The sequence below is a fragment of the Homarus americanus genome, unplaced genomic scaffold (genome assembly GCF_018991925.1).
Source record: "Homarus americanus isolate GMGI-L3 unplaced genomic scaffold, GMGI_Hamer_2.0 scaffold48220, whole genome shotgun sequence".
NCBI lineage: Eukaryota > Metazoa > Arthropoda > Malacostraca > Decapoda > Nephropidae > Homarus > Homarus americanus.
In genome coordinates, this window is record NW_024755060.1 from 80,878 (window position 1) to 100,680 (window position 19,803).

At 45.0% G+C, this 19,803-nt stretch overlaps 1 long non-coding RNA gene across 1 annotated transcript; it reads right to left on the reverse strand.

The window, feature by feature from the left end:
* Nucleotides 1-3,354: 3,354 nt before the first annotated feature.
* Nucleotides 3,355-19,531, reverse strand: LOC121856306. Its single transcript, XR_006086948.1, has 2 exons — nt 19,434-19,531; nt 3,355-7,979 (listed from the first exon to the last, which is right to left on the reverse strand). It is a non-coding gene; the product is annotated as an uncharacterized LOC121856306 (long non-coding RNA).
* Between the last annotated feature and the right edge of the window lie 272 nt (nt 19,532-19,803).

Genomic DNA, 19,803 nt, shown 5'->3' on the forward strand with positions numbered 1-19,803 from the left:
AAAACTGACATTTTTGGGTAGCAAGGCTATAGTCTTGGGTGCTAAAACTGACAGTTTTGGGTAGCAAGGCTATAGTCTTGGGTGCCTAAACTGACGTTTTTGGGTAGCAAGGCTATAGTCTTGGGTGCCAAACCAAGACATTTTGGGTAGCAAGGCCATAGTCTTGGGTGCTAAAACTGACAGTTTGGGTAGCAAGGCTGAGAATTAAGCCAAAACCGACATTTTGGGTAGCAAGGCTATAGTCTTAAAAGTAAACTGACAGTTTTGGGTACAAGGCTATAGTCTTAAAAGCCCAATTGACGTTTTTTGGGTAGCAAGGCTATAGTCTTTGGGTGCCAAAACTGACGCTCTTTGGGGCAAGGCTATAGTCTTGGGAGCCAAACTGACATTTTGGGTAAAGGTTGTTATCTTGGGTGCCAAACCGACGTTCTCAGTAGCAAGGCTATAGTCTTGGGTGCCAAAACCGAGGCTTTGGCAGCAAGGCTGTAGACTTGGGTGCCAAACTGACGTTTTGTGTAGCAAGGCTATAGTCTTGGGGTGCCAAACTGGGGTTTTTAAAAAGGCTGTAGATTCTGGGTGCCAAACTGACGTTTTGTCAGCAAGGCCATAGTCTTGGGGTGCCTAAACTGACGTTTTTAAGTAGCAATATAGTCTTGTGCCAAACTGACAGTTTTGGGTAGCAAGGCTATAGTCTTAAAAGCAAACCGGGACAAGCCTTTGGGCAGTAAGGCTATAGTCTTGGGAGCCAAACTGACATTTTCGGCAGTATGCCATAGTCTTGGGTGCTGCTAAAACCGATGTTTCTAGTAGCAAGGCTGTAGACTTGGGTGCCAAACTGACGTTTTTGTGCAGCAAGGCTATAGTCTTGGGTGCCAAACTGGGGTTTTGGGCAGCACAATATAGTCTTGGGTGCCAAACTGTTTTTGGGTAGCAAGGCTATAGGTCTTGAGAGCCAAAAACTGACATTTTTGGGTAGCATATATAGTCTTGGGTGCCAAAACTGACGTTTTTAGGTATAAGGCTATAGTCTTAAACAAAAAATCCAGTTTCTTTTTGGGTAGCAAGGCTATAGTCTTGGGTGCCTAAACTGACGTTTTTGGGTAGCAAGGCTATAGTCTTGGGTGCCAAAACTGACGGTTTTGGGTAGCAAGGCTATAGTCTTGGGTGCCAAAACTGACAGTTTTGGGTAGCAAGGCTATAGTCTTGGGAGCCAAAACTGACATTTTTGGGTAGCAAGGCTATAGTCTTGGGTACCTAAACTGACAGTTTTGGGTAGCAAGGCTATAGTCTTGGGTGCCAAAACTGACGTTTTTGTGTAGCAAGGCTATAGTCTTGGGTGCCAAAACTGAGGTTTTTGGGTAGCAAGGCTGTAGACTTGGGTGCCAAAACTGACGTTTTTGTGTAGCAAGGCTATAGTCTTGGGTGCCAAAACTGGGGTTTTTGGGTAGCAAGGCTGTAGACTTGGGTGCCAAAACTGACAGTTTTGGGTAGCAAGGCTATAGTCTTGGGTGCCAAAACTGACGTTTTTGTGTAGCAAGGCTATAGTCTTGGGTGCCAAAACTGACATTTTTGGGTAGCAAGGCTATAGTCTTGGGTGCCAAAACTGACGTTTTTGTGTAGCAAGGCTATAGTCTTGGGTGCCACAACTGACATTTTTGGGTAGCAAGGCTATAGTTCAAAAGCCAAACTCGATGTTTTTGTGTAGCAAGGCTATAGTCTTGGGGTGCCATAACTGACATTTTTTGGGCAGCAAGGCTATAAGTCTTGGGTGCCAAACTGACAGTTTTGGGGTAGCAAGGCTAGTCTTGGGTGCCTAAACGATTGCTTCTTTGGGTAGCAAGGTTAGTCTTCAAAAGCAAACTGACGTTTTTGGGTAGCAAGGCTATAGTCTTGGGTGCCAAAACTGACAGTTTTGGGTAGCAAGGCTATAGTCTTGGGTGCCAAAACTGACAGTTTTGGGTAGCAAGGCTATAGTCTTGGGAGCCAAAACTGACATTTTTGGGTAGCAAGGCTATAGTCTTGGGTGCCAAAACTGAGGTTTTTGGTTAGCAAGGCTGTAGACTTGGGTGCCAAAACTGACGTTTTTGTGTAGCAAGGCTATAGTCTTGGGTGCCAAAACTGGGGTTTTTGGGTAGCAAGGCTGTAGACTTGGGTGCCAAAACTGACGTTTTTGGTTAGCAAGGCTATAGTCTTGGGTGCCTAAACTGACGTTTTTGGGTAGCAAGGCTATAGTCTTGGGTGCCAAAACTGACAGTTTTGGGTAGCAAGGCTATAGTCTTGGGTGCCAAAACTGACAGTTTTGGGTAGCAAGGCTATAGTCTTGGGTGCCAAACTGACAGTTTTGGGTAGCAAGGCTATAGTCTTAAAAAGCAAAACTGAGGTTTTTGGCTAGCAAGGCTAGACTTGGTGCCAAAACTACGCTTTTGTGTAGCAAGGCTATAGTCTTGGGTGCCAAACTGCTTTGGGTAGCAAGGCTGTAGACTTGGGTGCCAAACTGACGTTTTTGGTTAGCAAGGCTATAGTCTTAAGCCTAAACTGACGTTTTTAGTAGCAAGGCTATAAGTTCAAAGCAAAACCGGACAGTTTTGGGGTAGCAAGGCTATAGGCTCTTGGGTGCCAAACTGGATTTTGGTAGTACACACAAACTGATTGTTTTAGGGTAGCCAAACTGGAGGTTTTGGGTAGTAAGGCTATGTAGTCTTGGGTACAAAAACTGAGGTTTTTGGGTAGCAAGGTTGTAGACTTGGGGTGCCAAATCATTTTTGGGTAGCAAGTATTATAGTCTTTAAAAAAAACTGACGTTTTTGGGCAGCAAGGCTGTAGACTTGGGTGCCAAAACTGGCATTTTTGGGTAGCAAGGCTATAGTCTTGGGTGCCAAAACTGACATTTTTGGGTAGCAAAAGCAAGGCTATAGTCTTGGGTGCCACAACTGACGCTCTTTAGGTAGCAAGGCTGTAGACTTGGGCGCCAAAACTGACATTTTTGGGTAGCAAGGCGCCAAAACTGACGTTTTTGGGTAGCAAGGCTATAGTCTTGGGTGCCAAAACTGACGTTTTTGGGTAGCAAGGCTATATACTGTATAGTCTTGGGTACCAAAATGTTGCAAAACCATGCAAAAAATGTCAAATGTTGCAAAAAAGTTGCAAAGAAGTGCAAGGCTAAGTCTTGGGTATCAAAAATTGACATTTTTGGGTCGCAAAACTTGACAGCTCTTACCCGGAACGTGTTCTTGTTTGCACGAGAATTTACCAGATGACTGTCTCCAAGCGCAAATATGACTAAACATGTTAAGAAAAATTTTCTGTGCAGTTTTATGACTAAATAGAACTTGGAATGGATAATTAATCAAACAGTAATTTAATGTAATGTTTATTTGCCAAGTGATTCACAGGTTAATAAAAATGCAAAGAAAAGGTTTGTCATTAAAAAAATAGCAAGTTTTTAAGTACAGCTCACTTAACCAAGACACCAAGAGTGGTATGAAAACCTTTTAACTCGATACAAACACAACCGGCTACCATACACGAGTTTCTATACTGTACTCGAATGAAGAACGTGTATTCAGCAATTACTTCTTCGACTTCTTAAGTAACTTATTTGACACTTTCTGGACACAAAGTACCCACCAGAAGTAACGAGCCAGGCAGGACTAGGGGGTAATGAGGCCACAAACGGGTCCTGAACACTTAATTCATGTCGGGCACCAGGGGTCTACACAGCCATGATATAATTACTTTACATATATAAAACAGTGTTGCACTTTGCGAGGCTCTCTGGCTAAATATAGTGTCCAGAGACTTACCATATCTATCTCACCCAGGCCACTATCTCATCTCGGCCAATCTATCCATCTCACCAGTCACTATCTAACCTCGGTCTCTCAGTCACCCACACTACGGTCTGAGCAGGTCCCACATACGGACGCAAAAACCTACCAGAGTGAGTTGGTAATGGACGCTAATGTAGACGCAGGATTCACGACAACTCAAACGCACAAGCTGATGCCAACTTCGAACGCTCAAGCTTAAGTCAACTTTCAACATCCACGTCTATCACTATTCTCTCTAGTTCGTTAAGGCCGAACTAAACACGAAGGATCAATTAAATTTAACACAAGTTCAAATATTTAAAGATTTGATTTTTTGTTTTCAATGAGTTTTTGTATTAATACGAGTAATGACTGGATGGCTATGAAGACCAGTGGTATTATATACGGAGCGGGGGGGAGGGGTTAATAAAAAAAAATAATTAAAACAGATCAAGGCTCGTCTCCTCCACTCTGGTTACAAAGTTAAGCAGCAATTATGTCCAGACTCTATACAGGACAGAGAAAACAAACATGTCTCTCTCTTTCTCTTTGTCTCTGGAAAACGAAAGCCAAGGCTGATGTAGAAGAAGAGAGAGAGAGAGATCAATCACTATGGATGTGAAGTTATATATACGGTATATATATATACATATTAGCTAAGAAAATCACCGGAATGTCTCAAGAGTTTATGCTAGTTAATATAAGAGAAGTTGTCCTCGTCCTGGACATTATTAGCATATAATTATAAAGGACGTATTTACACACACACATGGGACACTATACATATATGGATCTCAGTAGTCATGATAAGTATGAGATTAAAAATTTTCACTAATTTTATAGAGTATTTAACATTATACAGTAACTTTAATTGCTATTCAAAACCTGTCAAAAAATTCTTATCACTGTACACCTGAAACTTCGAAAATACGCTGAACAGTATATAATAAATTTGAATATAGTTTTCTGACAAGGTTTTGAAGTCCTTTTATAAATGTATATAATAAAATTTGCCTTCCTAGTGGTTAAATCCACCTGGAGATGACGTCTGCTTCCCAGGTGTAAATTTCACACATCTTTCTAAACTAACCACCATTTTAACCTCCCCTGCAGTATCTTCACCTCCCCTGCAGTATCTTCACCTCCCCACTTAGGAAAACATACACTGTGTTCCTCTCACAAGCCAAACAAACCACAGAATTCAGTATAAACAGTTCATAATCTTATTTTATCTAATTTATTACTCAACCGGTCCAGACTCAAGCGTTTTGAATGGTGCGGTTCACACACACAATAACCCCCCCTTTATCTCTTTGACACAACCTCAACTGACTGGAAAATAAATATGGGAGTGTCAGGCCCGGTCAGCTACCAAAGTTACGTACAAGTTCCAATAATTTTTCTTTTTTTATCTACTAATATATTTACCCCTTCGATAAACTCTTCTAAATTCCTATGTTTGAGTTAGGTGTTCCCTGCCTATACACAAAAGGGACGTACGATTTTTTACGTATATTACATCATTAGCCATTTTTGGAACCGTTGTCAATGTAATTAGAAAAGCGACGTACGATCTCTGACGGATACCAATTCAACATAGGGCTTTTATATACCATGATTGAATGTCTTGTACGATTTTTGACGGATGCCAGTGTAACATAAACCTTCATGACCGAATAGTCCTAAAGAAGAAAGGCGACGTACGCACGACTATCGACGGATATAATATATGACGGAAACTTTTTGATTCTCAAGTTGCGTTGGTCTGGAGGTAGTGTTGAGTGGAGGGTGAGAGTATGGTGGAAGGACGGGAAAAGGTTGGGGTGGTGAGGAGGAGGGGGCGAGGCAACATCTACCAGCTTCGGAATTAAGTCTAGGTCCTGAACTGTAAAAAGCTCTCAGTGTGGAGAGAGAGGAACACACCGTCCTCGTGAGATAAGCTCGTCATCTATTCACAGGTCTACACTCTTAAAGGGAGGCCAAATAAATGTAGATCTTCCCTTAAATCATCAGGAACTTAACGACCAAGATTCACCAACACTCGTACGATCAATTTCTCCCTTAGTTAGTTACCTGAAAACGCATTTACCTACGTCACTTCACCCAAGACAACAAAGGCAAGCGTTCAAGAGAAAAGCCCGCATTAGCATCAAGGTTTTATCGAAATGGAAGATGCGTTAAGTAACCATTTAAGGAGTGGGAAATTTTATCATAGAAGAAATTTTTTGCTTTGCATTTGCCTTGTTTTATTAATTAAGGGTTGATTTAAATCTACACTATTCTCTCCATTGTTTCTGATAGACCAGTGATAGCTACAAGATGATTTGGAGAAGACTGTACGACTTGAGAGTACAGTCTGATTTAGCTTTCACTAATGGTTACTACAAAAGCTGTGGGTAAATGACTATTAGTGTGTGTGTGTCTGGCCGGCTGATTTACGTAGTTCATCTCTGTGTCGTACAACTCAAAGAGATAAGCACAATTTAGACTGTCTGGATAACTGGAAGACTGTGTGATGTCCTTACAGTCTAGTCTGGCACAAGGTAACTCCCACGTCAACACGGCCGGTGATTACTCATTCAATGCTGTGACCTTGAACTCTGACCTGATTTCAAAAACAGGACAAGGTAGAGGCTGTCTCAGTGAGTGGCAGATAGTCAATGTAACTCTTCCTGTTTCTTGTTGGGGAAATAATCTAACAGCTACATGGACAGACGGGACTCACAGCACAATATATGCAAACCTGGCGACTGGCTTGAAGTGTGTTCGCCAGATCAATCTTTCACAAACGATCTCGCTGTCCCTGTATTCAATTGCACTCCGATATTTATAAAAGTACCTCGAACAGGACATTACAAACAAGGGGCTGATGTCAAGAAAGTACCAAGACCATGGCACATACGTTTGTTTTTGTCATTTGTGTTTTGATTAACCTTGGGATATATTGTTTTGATTTTTTGGTTAACATGATCGAGGGTTAATTGTTTCCTGTGCTGCATCATAAGTTTTGGACGAGTTATGACAAGATTACTAATGGTTCCCATGTCTTGGACTCTTCAGGCCTACATCTTCACTACAGCAAGGTTTACTAGCTGGTCTCTCAGGAAACTTATGTAATCTTCTCTTCACGCCTACTTCTTCACTACAGCAAGGGTCACTAGCTGGCCTTCCGGGAAACTTGCGTAATTCTCTCCTCTTCACTACAGCAAGGGTCACTCGCTGGTCTCTCAGGAAACTTTCGTAATTCTCTCCTCTTCACGCCTACATCTTCACTACAGCAAGGGTCACTCGCTGGCCTCTCGGGAAACTTACGTAATCCTCCTCGACATACACAGAAACACACTTACCTCACGACCACAGTAAAAATTTCTTCGTTTATAGGAAAAAAATAAAAATTTCCACGACTACCAATGACTGATCACTTCTTCAGCTGACCATCAAGGTAGGACGTCAATTCTATAAATGTTCTTCTGCGTTAACAAGACCAACGGCGTAGGTTTTAGGTCCTAATGGCTTCTGTATAAATATTTCAATAAAAAATAATACCAAAACCGCGACAGATTCACCCTTTTAACTGACTATCGAGAAGAATGATAAATTTTCTTCCATGTTTACGACGCCGAGAGCTAACACACATTTGGTTAATTTTCTAATACAAAATTAACCAAGAAAGATTTTACGTTCCAAAGCTTCTACAGACAGACAAAACTAAACAAGGAAAACAATACAAGAAAAACTAAACAACTAAAGTAATCCTCTAATTTTGTTTACGTTTGAGAGACTCCTTACCTGTCGCAGTTAATTTCCTTCTACAGGTATACTTTAATATTTACTTCCCCGTCCATACTCCTGTCCATACAGACAGACATACACACAGCCCAAAACTAACAAAGCTACAGAGAAGACAGTTTCATTTCATCGGCTTATACTGAACATATCAGTCTACTTCTTGTTCTTGTTCTTCTTGTTCTTCTTGGTTCGTGTGGCAGACAACAAGAGAGACTTGGTCCAGCTCATGGCGCGGGTAGGGGGAGCTGCTGCACCATCTTCACCGCCGTCGGGAGGTGTTGGTTCAGGGACACTACTAGACTTTGTTGTCGAAGGAGTACTGCTTCCTGCGCCAGAACCCTCGGAAGAAGTTGAATCGGAACTTGGACCCTTCACTGCCTTCTGTAAAAGAGAAATAATAACACATTATATTATGGTTTACAAACATTAACGACATACAGTTTTAGGTATAAATTACAGGTACATTAGTTTATATGACAATCTCAGGTATTAATCACAGCTACAGTAATTTCTATGTAGTTGAGTGTTTATAAAGGCGTCACCAACGGCTGTGACGTCATCAACTGCTATGACGTCATCACCGGCAAGTAAATTACAGGGGTACAGGGGTAAAGTTATGTTACAGAGGCACAGGTATGTTACAGACGGTTACAGGTATTACAGGGGTACAGGAGACACTCACTGTACCTACACTAAGGGCCCGGGTGTCGACTGGGTGTATCTGGGTTAAGAGCCACAGTCTTGTCCCCTTGAGCCAGCCAGCCAGTCACGTGCTGCCCAACTGACTGGCGACTGTACGATATGACTCTCAGTTTGTTTGTCTGTCTGAGTATGTATCCGTCTCTCTCTCTCTCTCTATTTCATCAACCATCTCTTTCCTCCTCCCTCTTACACCCCCCTAATTCCCTCTCCTTTTCTCTTTACCTCTCGTTCCCTCTCACTCCTTCCCTCCTCATCTCCTCTCCTTTGTGTGTGTAACCACCACCTCTACTACCACTCCCACCTCCCAATTAGGTGACAAGGAAATACCTGACCTGGGAAGGGAGACGAAGGGGAGGGAATGGGTAAGGTCCACAGTCCCTTACACTCCATCTACCACCCAACTATACCCCCCTACATCTCCTCTACACCCAAATACACCCACCATATACAGTACGGGTGTGGGGGGAACATTACTGCCAAAACATTTTAGGGTAGCCAACAATTTCTCTCTCTTTCTTTCTCTCTGTCTGTCTCCCTTTCTCTCTCTTCTTCCGTCTCCATTCCTCCCTCCTCCACACCCCCGTTAGACAGCTAGACTTTCGCAAGACATTCGATGAGTCATTCCCTATATAAGGTCCCGGGCTGCCTTCTTGTGGAACCCCGAGAGAGAGAGAGAGAGAGAGAGAGAGAGAGAGAGACTCGGCAGCTTGTTACCCTTGACCATAATAAGAATAATTATCAGTCGACCTTACCGACCGCTGACTGCCTGGGGAAAGTTAGTCAGGTAGTGTACTCCTGTACCTTTACCTGTACTTGAAATATAAATTGCTGACTACCTGTACCTCCTACTTCTCACAATGCCTCAGAGCCACACCTCACGCCCACATCAACATGACAATACTTCACATCCCTAAGCACACCCACACCAACATACATTCACTACAGCACCCACACATCACGCCCACAGTGACCCCCAAATGTGGAAGTGAAATCGTCCCATATGACACTTGACGGGGTGAGAGAAGACACTGACGAGGTGAGGGAGGGAGGGTGGGGGGTGAGGAAAGGAGTAGACACAAAGGATGGGAGGGAAGAAGGGTGTGAGGAAAGAGAGGGAGTGAGAACAAAGGGAGGGTGGGAGGAAGGAAGAGTGAGGGAAGGGGGGGGAGAGAAAAAGAGTAGACACAGGGAGGGAGGAAAGAAGGGTGGAAAAAAGGAAATAATAAAATCGACACACACACCTCATGCCCAGCAAAACTACCAAGGTCTTCCCGTTATTAAAAGAAGGTGTTGCTTAGTCGTCAACCCCGTCCACTGTGTACACCATCCCCGTCCACTGTGTACACACCCCGTCTGTGTCAACCCTGTCCACTGTGTACAATCCCGTCCACCGTGAACAACCCCCGTCCACCGTGGAACACTCCACCCCGTCCACTGTGAACACCAACCTCGTCCACTGTGTACCAACCCGTCCCAACTCCCGTCCACTGTGTACACCAACCCCGTCCACTGTGTACACCAACCCGTTCACCGTGAACACCAACCCCGTCCATCGTGTGTGTACACCAACCCCGTCCACTGTGTACACCATCCCCGTCCACTGTGTACACCCAACCCTTCAGCATCGTAACGTCAACATAACCTTTTGCTATAGTATTATTAACCATTTTAAGTATGACGTAATGAAACTGTACTCAGCCTTCTGTACGTAAGATACTGTACTCAGTCTCCCTCACTTACCCAACTGTAAAGGTAAGTGGATTAGGCGTGTCTTGGGATCGAACCGGCACCCTCAGTCCAAGATATGAATGTTGTATCCACTCCCCTACCGCACCCTTCTGATATTATAAAACATCACAGGAAATACAGTTTCAGTGAACGATTAATTTGAGGTAAATACACAATTTGAATCGCAAAAATAACAAACAAACAAAACACCTTTCTAACCTGCCATTACTAGAGTTGAGTACCGCAGTGCTGCCAGACGCAAGGCCATAAAACGACCTCCACACTGCCGGGCGCAAGAGTAAAAATCTCAACAACAGTGAACTGGGTCACTTGGCCAGAACAACAACACCCCGAGGGAAGGAGGAGGGGGAAGATGGGGATGGAGGGGGGAAGGGAGAGGGAGGGGCTATGTGGTGGAGCAGTCACCAACCACTTTCCCGGCCTTGTCCTTCACTCCCGACACATACACACCTCCTCCGCCGCCACAAACACCTCCCCACATGAGTGATGACAATACCCTTCCCTCAAATGAGACCAAAAGGTGCAACAAAATATATATCCACGTTTCTCTGGGATTCTTCCTTGTTGTTCTCGAGGGATGGATTCCAACCCATGTCATGAATAGACAAGTGTACCCAGAGAGCCAACACCACCTTGCAAATAACGGGGGAGGCGATATCCCCGTTGAGCAACACCCGTTAACAGGAGGACGTGATTGAGTAGAGAGGAAGAGACTAACAGGAAAAAACATATTGAAAACGATAACAATAACATCAATAATAATAATATAAATAATAGTAATAAACAACAACAACGTGCTAAATGACACAGTGCACAACCCACACCAACTCCGGTAAGTTCAACGAGGTGGGGCAGCGAGTGACTGTTAACCAAAGGTCACACAAGAAACTAAATGTCAACATCGTAATCAAAGGTTATTAGGTGAAGAAAAAGATCAGGTTTTAATACACATAACAAAACTGGATCAATACAGTAAGGCACCGGCGAGCTAACTGATAACGAGGGAGAAATTAGCAATATTTTGAGCAGATATTTTTCATCAGTTTTCACCACCGAAAATTTAAGCATGATACCCGAGTTACCGACTATCTAGAGAGAATGAAGAAAATAGATAAGAGATGTCAGTAAGCAAATAGACAAGCTAAATCCCAATAAGTTCACCAGGTCCCAGAGATATTTTCCAGAGTATTAAAAGAATGTAAGAAAGAACTTAGTATAACAAACTTGTTTAACATGATATTAAAAACGGATGTAGTGCCAGAATCCTGGAGGACAGCGAATGTGATACCGTCCGATCAGTTTAGCATCAATTGTAGGCAAATTGCTGGAAGTAATAGTTTTAAACTCAATTCGAAATCACCCGGAGAAGCACAAGTTGATCAATGATTCCCAACACGGCTTCACAGGCGGGCGTTCAAGTCTGACAAATCCATTATCATTCCTTTCAACTGTTTAAGAATCAGTGAACGACGGGCACGATTACAATTTGGTTTACCTCGACTTTAGCAAAGCCCAAGAAAGACTTAATACGTAAAGTGGAGACTCATGGAATTGGAGGAGATATTCTAAACTGGACTAGGGCGTGGTTACAGGACAGGAAACAGTTAGCATTAATGGTACTAAATCTGAATGGGGTAACGTCACTAGTGGAGTACAAGGAACATTTAAACACGACATCCTCGCCTGGTAGGAAATGCCACAGGTGCAGGGCGGTGTTATCTTCATCATGGCCGCCGTTAGTTCTTTCAGGAATACAGTGAGACTAAATCCACTCAGGTGAGATGCCAACTCATAACCACCTGTTGCATTTGTCGATGATGTTACGGTTGACCTTTGACCCTTAAGACCGATATAAGGGCGAAGATGTAATGACATTTGACCCTTAAGACCGATATCAGGGTGAAGATGTTATGACCTTTGACCCTCAAGACCGATATCAGGGTGAAGATGTTATGACCTTTGACCCTCTAACCCTTAAGACCGATATCAGGGTGACTTAGTATATATATAAACCAAGTATGAAGACTGAGGTAAGCTGCCGACACCACCACTGTGTATGAACTAAACTAAACGTGGGTCCCATATGCCATACGGAGAGTGAATACTAAGGTAAACAAAGGGCAGTGTGGTCGACTAGGGGCACCTCAGCAGCTTGCTAACTCGACCCGGTGACAATTAGGACAGGAGACGAGTACTACATCAACTCAGCCACCGTAGACGAAAGATAAATATGGGGATTTATCTTCCGGATTACATAAAGATTAACCCCAGATTATTTCACCATGGGATTAACCACTCTAATACTAACCTAAGCTAAACCCACCAGGTAGCGTTAGGATATATATATGAGAGAGAGAGAGAGAGAGAGAGGAGAAACGTGGAGGCGAGGAGGTAGTAGGAAAGAAGAGTGGTGGTGATGATGGTGGTGGTGTGGGCGGTGGTGGTGGTGAAGGGGAGGGAGAAGATTATGAGGTAGGGTTGAGATACGGAGGGAGAGTGAGAGATGGGTGAAGGAGGGAGGGTTATTTTGGCTGGTAACACGATTGTTTCCCTCCCTGAGCCGACTCCCAACACTAATGAGTCAGTAAGTCGATGAGTCTGAATCAACAAGTAGGCGAGTCAGCCAATGAGTCATAGGCATTTTCACGTCATCAGTTTATGGGAAGATTCTTAAGTAAGAACCTTTTGAGAATCCACCATTGTGTCATAGCTTAAAACACACACACACAGGAATCTCGTCTCCTTAAGTCTCTACTTTCCTTTGAGTGTGAGGACCAGAGAGAGAGAGAGAGAGGTCAGCGAGTGAGATGACTACGGGTGGGGGGAAGTTGGTGCTTTTGATGACTGGCCTGAAAAGGATGTGGGGGGTGGAGGGGAGAGGGAGGGAGGGAGAGTTACTAAAGAGGTACCTGTGTGCGTGTGTACGTGAAAAAGAGAGAGAGGGAGAGAACACTCATTCTCCCTCTCACCGTAAAAGATCACCCAGTCACCCTCTCTCTCCTCTCCCACTGCTTTGTCTCCCAGCCTACCCTGCCCCCTCCCGCCTCTCTCCCACCCTCTACTCTCACTCGTCTCTACGTCCGCCCGCTCACGCCTACATCATCCAGCACCCCTCAGCCCACCCACTCCCAACCCCTCTCCTCCACTACCCATTCCACCCACACCCACCCACTCTCCTCCACCACCCAACTACTCTCCTCCACAACTCATCCCACCCACTCTCCTCCACCACCCATCCCACCCACTCTCCTCCATCACCCATTCCACCCACACCCAACTACTCTCCTCCACGCCTACCCACACTCATCCCTCCCACCCACCCACCCGCCCATACCCAACACCCGTCCAACAAACTAATGAAATACCTAGTCGACAATTTATAGCCACCAAGTCGACACGAAATGCTCGACAGTAGCAAAATGGTTGGGACTAGAGAGGCCGTACGCTCCCTCCCACTCCCACTCTCCCTGCCGGCTTTACTCTCCCTGCCCACCCGCAACTACTGGTCTCTTACTCTCCCTAGTATGCCAGTGTAGTACTAGTAGTGCCAGTGTAGTACTAGTAGTGCCAGTGTAGTACTAGTAGTGCCAGTGTAGTACTAACAGTGCCATACTAGCAGTACCAGTGCCATACTAGTAGTGCCAGTGTAGTACTAGTAGTGCCAGTTTAGTACTAACAGTGCCAGTGCCATACTAGCAGTACCAGTGCCATACTAGTAGTGCCAGTGTAGTACTAGCAGAGCCAGTGTAGTACTAACAGTGCCACTGTAGTGGTGGTGGTGGCAAAATTGACTGACTATACTCATTAATTCTCCCGGCTATACACAGGTGTTGGTCACAGGTGTGCCTCACTGCTTTAACACCAAGATATCACAACACAATGTCCACCAGTGGAATCCCTTCAACCTCTCCTCCCCTACCCCACCCTCTATCCCTTCTCTCACATCTCCATCCTTCTCTCCCCCCCCTCCACCTTCTCCCCATGTCTCTCCCCCCTCCTCCTTCTCTCCCCCTCCTCCTTCTCTCCCCCACCTTGCCCTTCTCTCCCCCACCCCCACCTCCACCCTTCTCTCCCCCCACCTCCACCTTCCTCTCCCCCACCTCTGCCCCTTCTCTCCCCCACCTCCCTCCCCATCTCTTCATCCCTTCTCTCTCCCCATCTTCATCATCTCCCCCTCCTCCTTCTCTCTCCCCTTCCCTTCTCTCCCCCCTTCCCCTTCTCTCACCCCCCACCTCCACCCTTCTCTACCCCCCCTCCACCCTTCTCTTCCCTCCACCCTTCCTCTCCCCCTCTACCCCCTTCTCTCCCCACCTCCACCCCTTCTCTCCCACACCTCACCTTCTCTCTCCCCACCTCCACCCCTTCTCTCCCCCACCTCCACCCCTTCTCTCCCCCACCTCCACTCCTTCTCTCCCCCCACCTCCTCCTTCTCTCCCCCACCTTCAACCCTTCTCTCCCCACCTCCTTCTCTCCCCCTCCCACTCCTTCTCTCCCCCACCTTCACCCCTTCCTCTCCCCACCTCCATCCCTTCTCCTCCCCCACCTCCCTCCTCTCTACCCTTCTCTCCCCACCTCCATTTCCTCTCCCCCACCTCCACTCCTCTCCTCCACCTCCATCCCTTCTCCCCACCACCTCCATAACAACAAATAATAACAATAATAACCCTTCCCATTAAAACTAGATACATTTTACCTATAAACATTAACATCAAAAGATACCATCTATCAATAACTCACTGAATAATCTCAAGCTATAAAAAAATACACACACAATATCCTTATAAGTTCTCCAGCTGAGGAAAAACGCATATAAAAGTCTTAACAAACCTTTATAAAAATAATCTGAGACATTCATTTCTGGGAACTCACAGACGAAATCTATAAACGTTTTGAATACGAAAACATAAACATTTGAGATCCTATTATGTGAGCCTCTGTTTACCCGGACAAGGGGATTGGAGTCTCTTTAGCGAGGATATTCTGTTTAACTGAGCAAGAGGATCTGATTCTCTTCAGCGACTGTGTTTTGTTTACCCAAGTAAGAAGAGGTTTTGGTCCTTTTTGCGATTAGATTTTCAACAAAGTCTTTCACATAAGGTCATCCAGTGTGCGGGGTCAGCCAAGGTGCTCTATTAGGTCATCAGGTCAGCTGTGGTATTATGTGCGGGGTCAGCCAAGGTGCTCTATTAGGTCATCAGGTCAGCCGTGGTATTATGTGCGGGGTCAGCCAAGGTGCTCTATTAGGTCATCAGGTCAGCCGTGGTATTATATTAGGTCAGCAGGTCACACTGACAGGTCAGCACACGCGCGCCGTCCACCACGTGTATCCATTGGGCACCAGAACACAACCTTCCCGCGCTATTTTTGGCGGGAACGTGGCGGACGGCTGGGCGAGGGCGAGTCGCTCAACACCACTGCTCACTTGGGGCCCAAATAACACCTTCTGGTCCTCCCCCGCGCCTCAACACCCCCAGAGTGTCTCCTTTATGACTTCCCGGTGTATTTTAGGGTGTAGTGACTCACTTCTGGTCCCGGTGCTATGAGGTGCTGGTCCTAATCCCCGGGGGAATTTTTGTGACCACGTCGGCTGCCTCCCTCTCCCAGCCCCCCGGCCCCCTGTCAATATTCGTTCGTATTCGTGACTGATGGCTTCGAAACACATCGTGATCCTAATTATACGTTCAAATCCTTTAATAAACACCAATCTAAGGTTTAAAATTAATTAGATCTGTTTTTTTCTGGTATGGATTAAATAGAAAATAATCAACCCAACGCACAGAAAAAATAGAACGTTAAATATTACTTAGTTTATACATGAAGCAAGGTTGCGGAGAAGTCCCCCCCCCCCCTTGATGTGTGACGTAACGACACATCTTCCCAAGGGTGTGACGGACGTGCGACCAATCACAACAACACTGTCACTTTGTCATCTGGAATTAAACTACTCCGCACCGAGACCTCCACATTGACACCAGAAGGTCGTAATCGGTCGAGACCTTGAGATGGAGACAGAGTAAAGAGTTGTTTTCAAAGTCCCTGTCTCTCGTGGACTCAGGTGACGTCAGAGGTGCAACGTCATCCCAAACGGCTCCAGCTGGCGGAGAAAAAGTAAACCTTGGGCTAAATTTTCACTGATTATTTTGTACTGTAACTTGAATAACCAACTAGATGTACCTTGATGTTTACTATTACCGAAAATGTCAACAAATATCACTGAAAATCGTGATCTTTGTTTAAAATTTTCATAAATATTAAAAATTCTTTGTAAATTACGATACATTTAAGATACAAAATGTAACATTTTATAACATCTTTCCTGATTTAGAAAGAGTTGGTATACATGATTTTATTTATTCATTTTAATTTTTTATTGGGCACCCCCCTACATCCTGTGCAAGTTGAAGCGCAGAAGCGCTTGCAGCGCCCATCTGGGAAGCATGCTAAGTTCATGCTTGCCTTTATGTCTCATGAGTAATGGGCGTAGAAGCCTGAAGGGTCATAGGTTTTTGCCAAGGGCGTAGAAGCCTGAAGAGTCATAGGTTTTTGTCGTTAGGTTGTTTGAAGGGTCATAGGTTTTTGCCAAGGGCGTAGAAGCCTGAAGAGTCATAGGTTTTTGTCATCAAGTTATTGGAAGCCCCAACAACTTTCCCTGAATACGAATTCGCAACTTTTCGACTTACACCAGGTACCTACTATACTGCTAGGTGAACAGGGACTAATGGGGGCTAGGAAGTGTGTCCAAACAACTTTCCACCCCTCCCCCTGACCCCAGAATCTACCCCCTAACCCCAGTCTACTCCCTTGATCCCAGTCTACCCCCTTGACCCCAGAATCTACCCCCTGACCCCAGTCTACCCCGACCCCAGAAACTACCCCTTGAGCCCACTCTTCCCCCCTGACCCCAGAAACTACCCCCCTCCCTGCTGGTGTTAGGTAGACGTCTCATAAGGTTACGTCACATTCCTCGACATATTCAAGACACTGTTATCAAGGTCTTTATGGCATTCTTGTGCTCAAAACACGACCCCTTACAACAGACAGGATTGTAAATGAACGTCACTGCTGGCGAAAGGTGGGCGAAGGTTCGTTAAGCTCATTACGTTTTATTAGAGCGTTGTTTATGAGGTGGAGGTCACGCCAGGCAAGAGTTCGTCAGGTGAAGTGTCCAAATCTACGTAATTTTTATCAGGTTTGGTTAGGTTAGGTAATATCTTGTCATTGGTTAAGACTCTCGATGTATTAGACCGTAAGAGAACACATGGCAGACGAGACAGGCAGAAAGAGACGGATGAGTACAGGCTATGACAGACAATCACACTTCGTTAAGAGATTTGTTACGGGAACCAATCAAAAGTCAAGGACGAACACTCGGCGTCTTTTAGTTGGTTGATGCTCAGTTAAGTCGACCCTTTGGTGGATTTCTCTGACTCACAGCTCATGTTAAGGAAACCAATAAGAAATCAAGAACACCCTCAAGACCTTTTTAATTGGTTGATGTTGGGTAATGCTGACAGTGTGATGGACGTCCCGGTCTCTCTGTGCTGAACCAATATTAAGTAAGGAAGAAACATTTTAATGCTGTTATTGGTCGAGAATTATCACGCTGAGGCACCCGAGAGCTACCGTAGTTGCTTTATATTCTTCAGTAACAAAGGCAACTTGCCCCGTTAAGGGAACCAATCAAAAGTCAGGAACACACACACGAAAAGTTGTAAGTGGTGTTTGTTTATCTGTTTAGACGACGAGTTGGAACACCAGCACCCGTGAGTTTGTGTAGAAAGTGAGCCAATAAGAATACCCAGGAAAACAAACTCGCAGTATTAATTGGCTGAAAACAAGTGTATATTACTGATTGTTACTTCAGACATAAATAAGATTCTCTGAAGATCTTGGAAGACGTAGACGGTAAAACAGACAGACAAGAGGGAGAACATGTTGACAGTGAGGAAGAGAACAATCACATTTTAGTTAACAATCCTGTAACGTGAGCCAATCAGAAGTCATGGAGAAACACTATTTTTGTTTTAATTGGTTCATGTTTGAGGACCTCCCAAAGACCCAGACCCACAACCGTGTTTATATATAAGTGAACCAATAAGAAGTCAAGAAGATACATTCGGAAGCTGCTATTGGTTGATTTGTGGTTCCGCTGAGGCTGAAGTACACCTCTCTTAACTATAAGCTACTGCTGTTATTGTTATTATTGTCATTATATAAGTTATCTACCCCATTACGAGAACCAATCAAAAGTCAATTAAAAACCCCCTGAGGTCTTACAATTGGTCGCTGTTCAGGTGTTTTGACCAAGTGGGCGACTTCTCGAGCTTGTGTACGTTACGTGAACCAATAAGAAGCCAGAAAAACACGCACCTGAAGTTTTAATTGGCTGGATGGTACCCCCCCCCCCACCCCACTTCATGATGTTCCACTACCATAAAACAACAATTTACGTCAAGCAATGTAATCATAGTAAAGTTCCAAGTAATAATACAAAGAAATAAACTCAGTAAACATATATTGAGGTCCCCAATAATGTTAAAATCCCAAGGTAATAAATGTTTAAAAAACCACAACTAACTTATCTATACGATCCTTAAGTACATGACGCCAGATCCTAACTAACATGTCCAGGTACACACACACACAAACACACACAAACACACACACCTGTATCTTAAACACTCACGAGTTTATTTACATTAGGGAGCCAATAAGAAGCCAGGAATTTAAACTCGCGACTTATAAATGGCTGGAGAGAGTGATTCATTATCTATTTTGACTTTCATAACTGTTCACCCAAGGCAGCAAACGTCAGGCGATGCTGAATACCTCTACTGGCGATGGCATACGCTGGTGAATTCCCCCCTTACCTTATCTAGTGAGGAATTGTCCAAAAGCAAATTGTCCAGTGTTTCTGACCGGTGTTATTCTGTCCAATCCACCAACACCTGGGCGTGTGACGTAATTCATCTCACCTTTGATATAACTCACAGGTGCAAGCAAGGTGGGATAGTGCTTAATAGAGAGGGAGGAGGTGTGAGGAGGATGTGGTAGTGAGAGGGATGTGGTATTATAGGTAAGTGGTAGAATCAGTGAGAGGGATATGGTAGTCATTGATGTGGTAGTGGGGATCAGTGAGAGGGATGACGTAGTAAAGAGCGTCAGTGAGAGGGGTGGTGTGAGAGGGATGTATGGTAGTCAGTGAGAGGGTAGCATGAAGATCCTACATCAGCAGTGAGGAGAGAAACAGCTTGACGAGACAGCAACAACAGCTTAACTACAGCATCGAGAACAGCTTGACTACAAGAGACAACTGATGAAGAAGTCTGACAGAAGCAGCAGCAGCAGCAGCAGCCTTGTCGACACAGCAGTAGGGAGAACAACCTGACGACCACACAGCAGTAGGGTGACGCAGAGTTCGGTGCTGGACTTGAACCTCCGGACTGAATAATTGGTGGGTGGGTCATGTCCGCCTACCCAGTTCTCCACCACTTCAAATACTTACTTGTCAGATCAATATTCGCTCCACACCTACCTCTCATACCACACCCCCCACACACACACACACCCTCTCTCTCCCATCCCAATCTCCACACCTACCTCTCTCTCTCTCTCTCTCTGCATCCCACCCCCACACACACACACCCTCTCTCTCAAGATTCCACCCCCACCCCCCCCACACACACCCTTCTTTCTGCATCCCACCCCCACCCACACCTCTCTCTGTATCCCACCCCACCTCCCCACACACCTC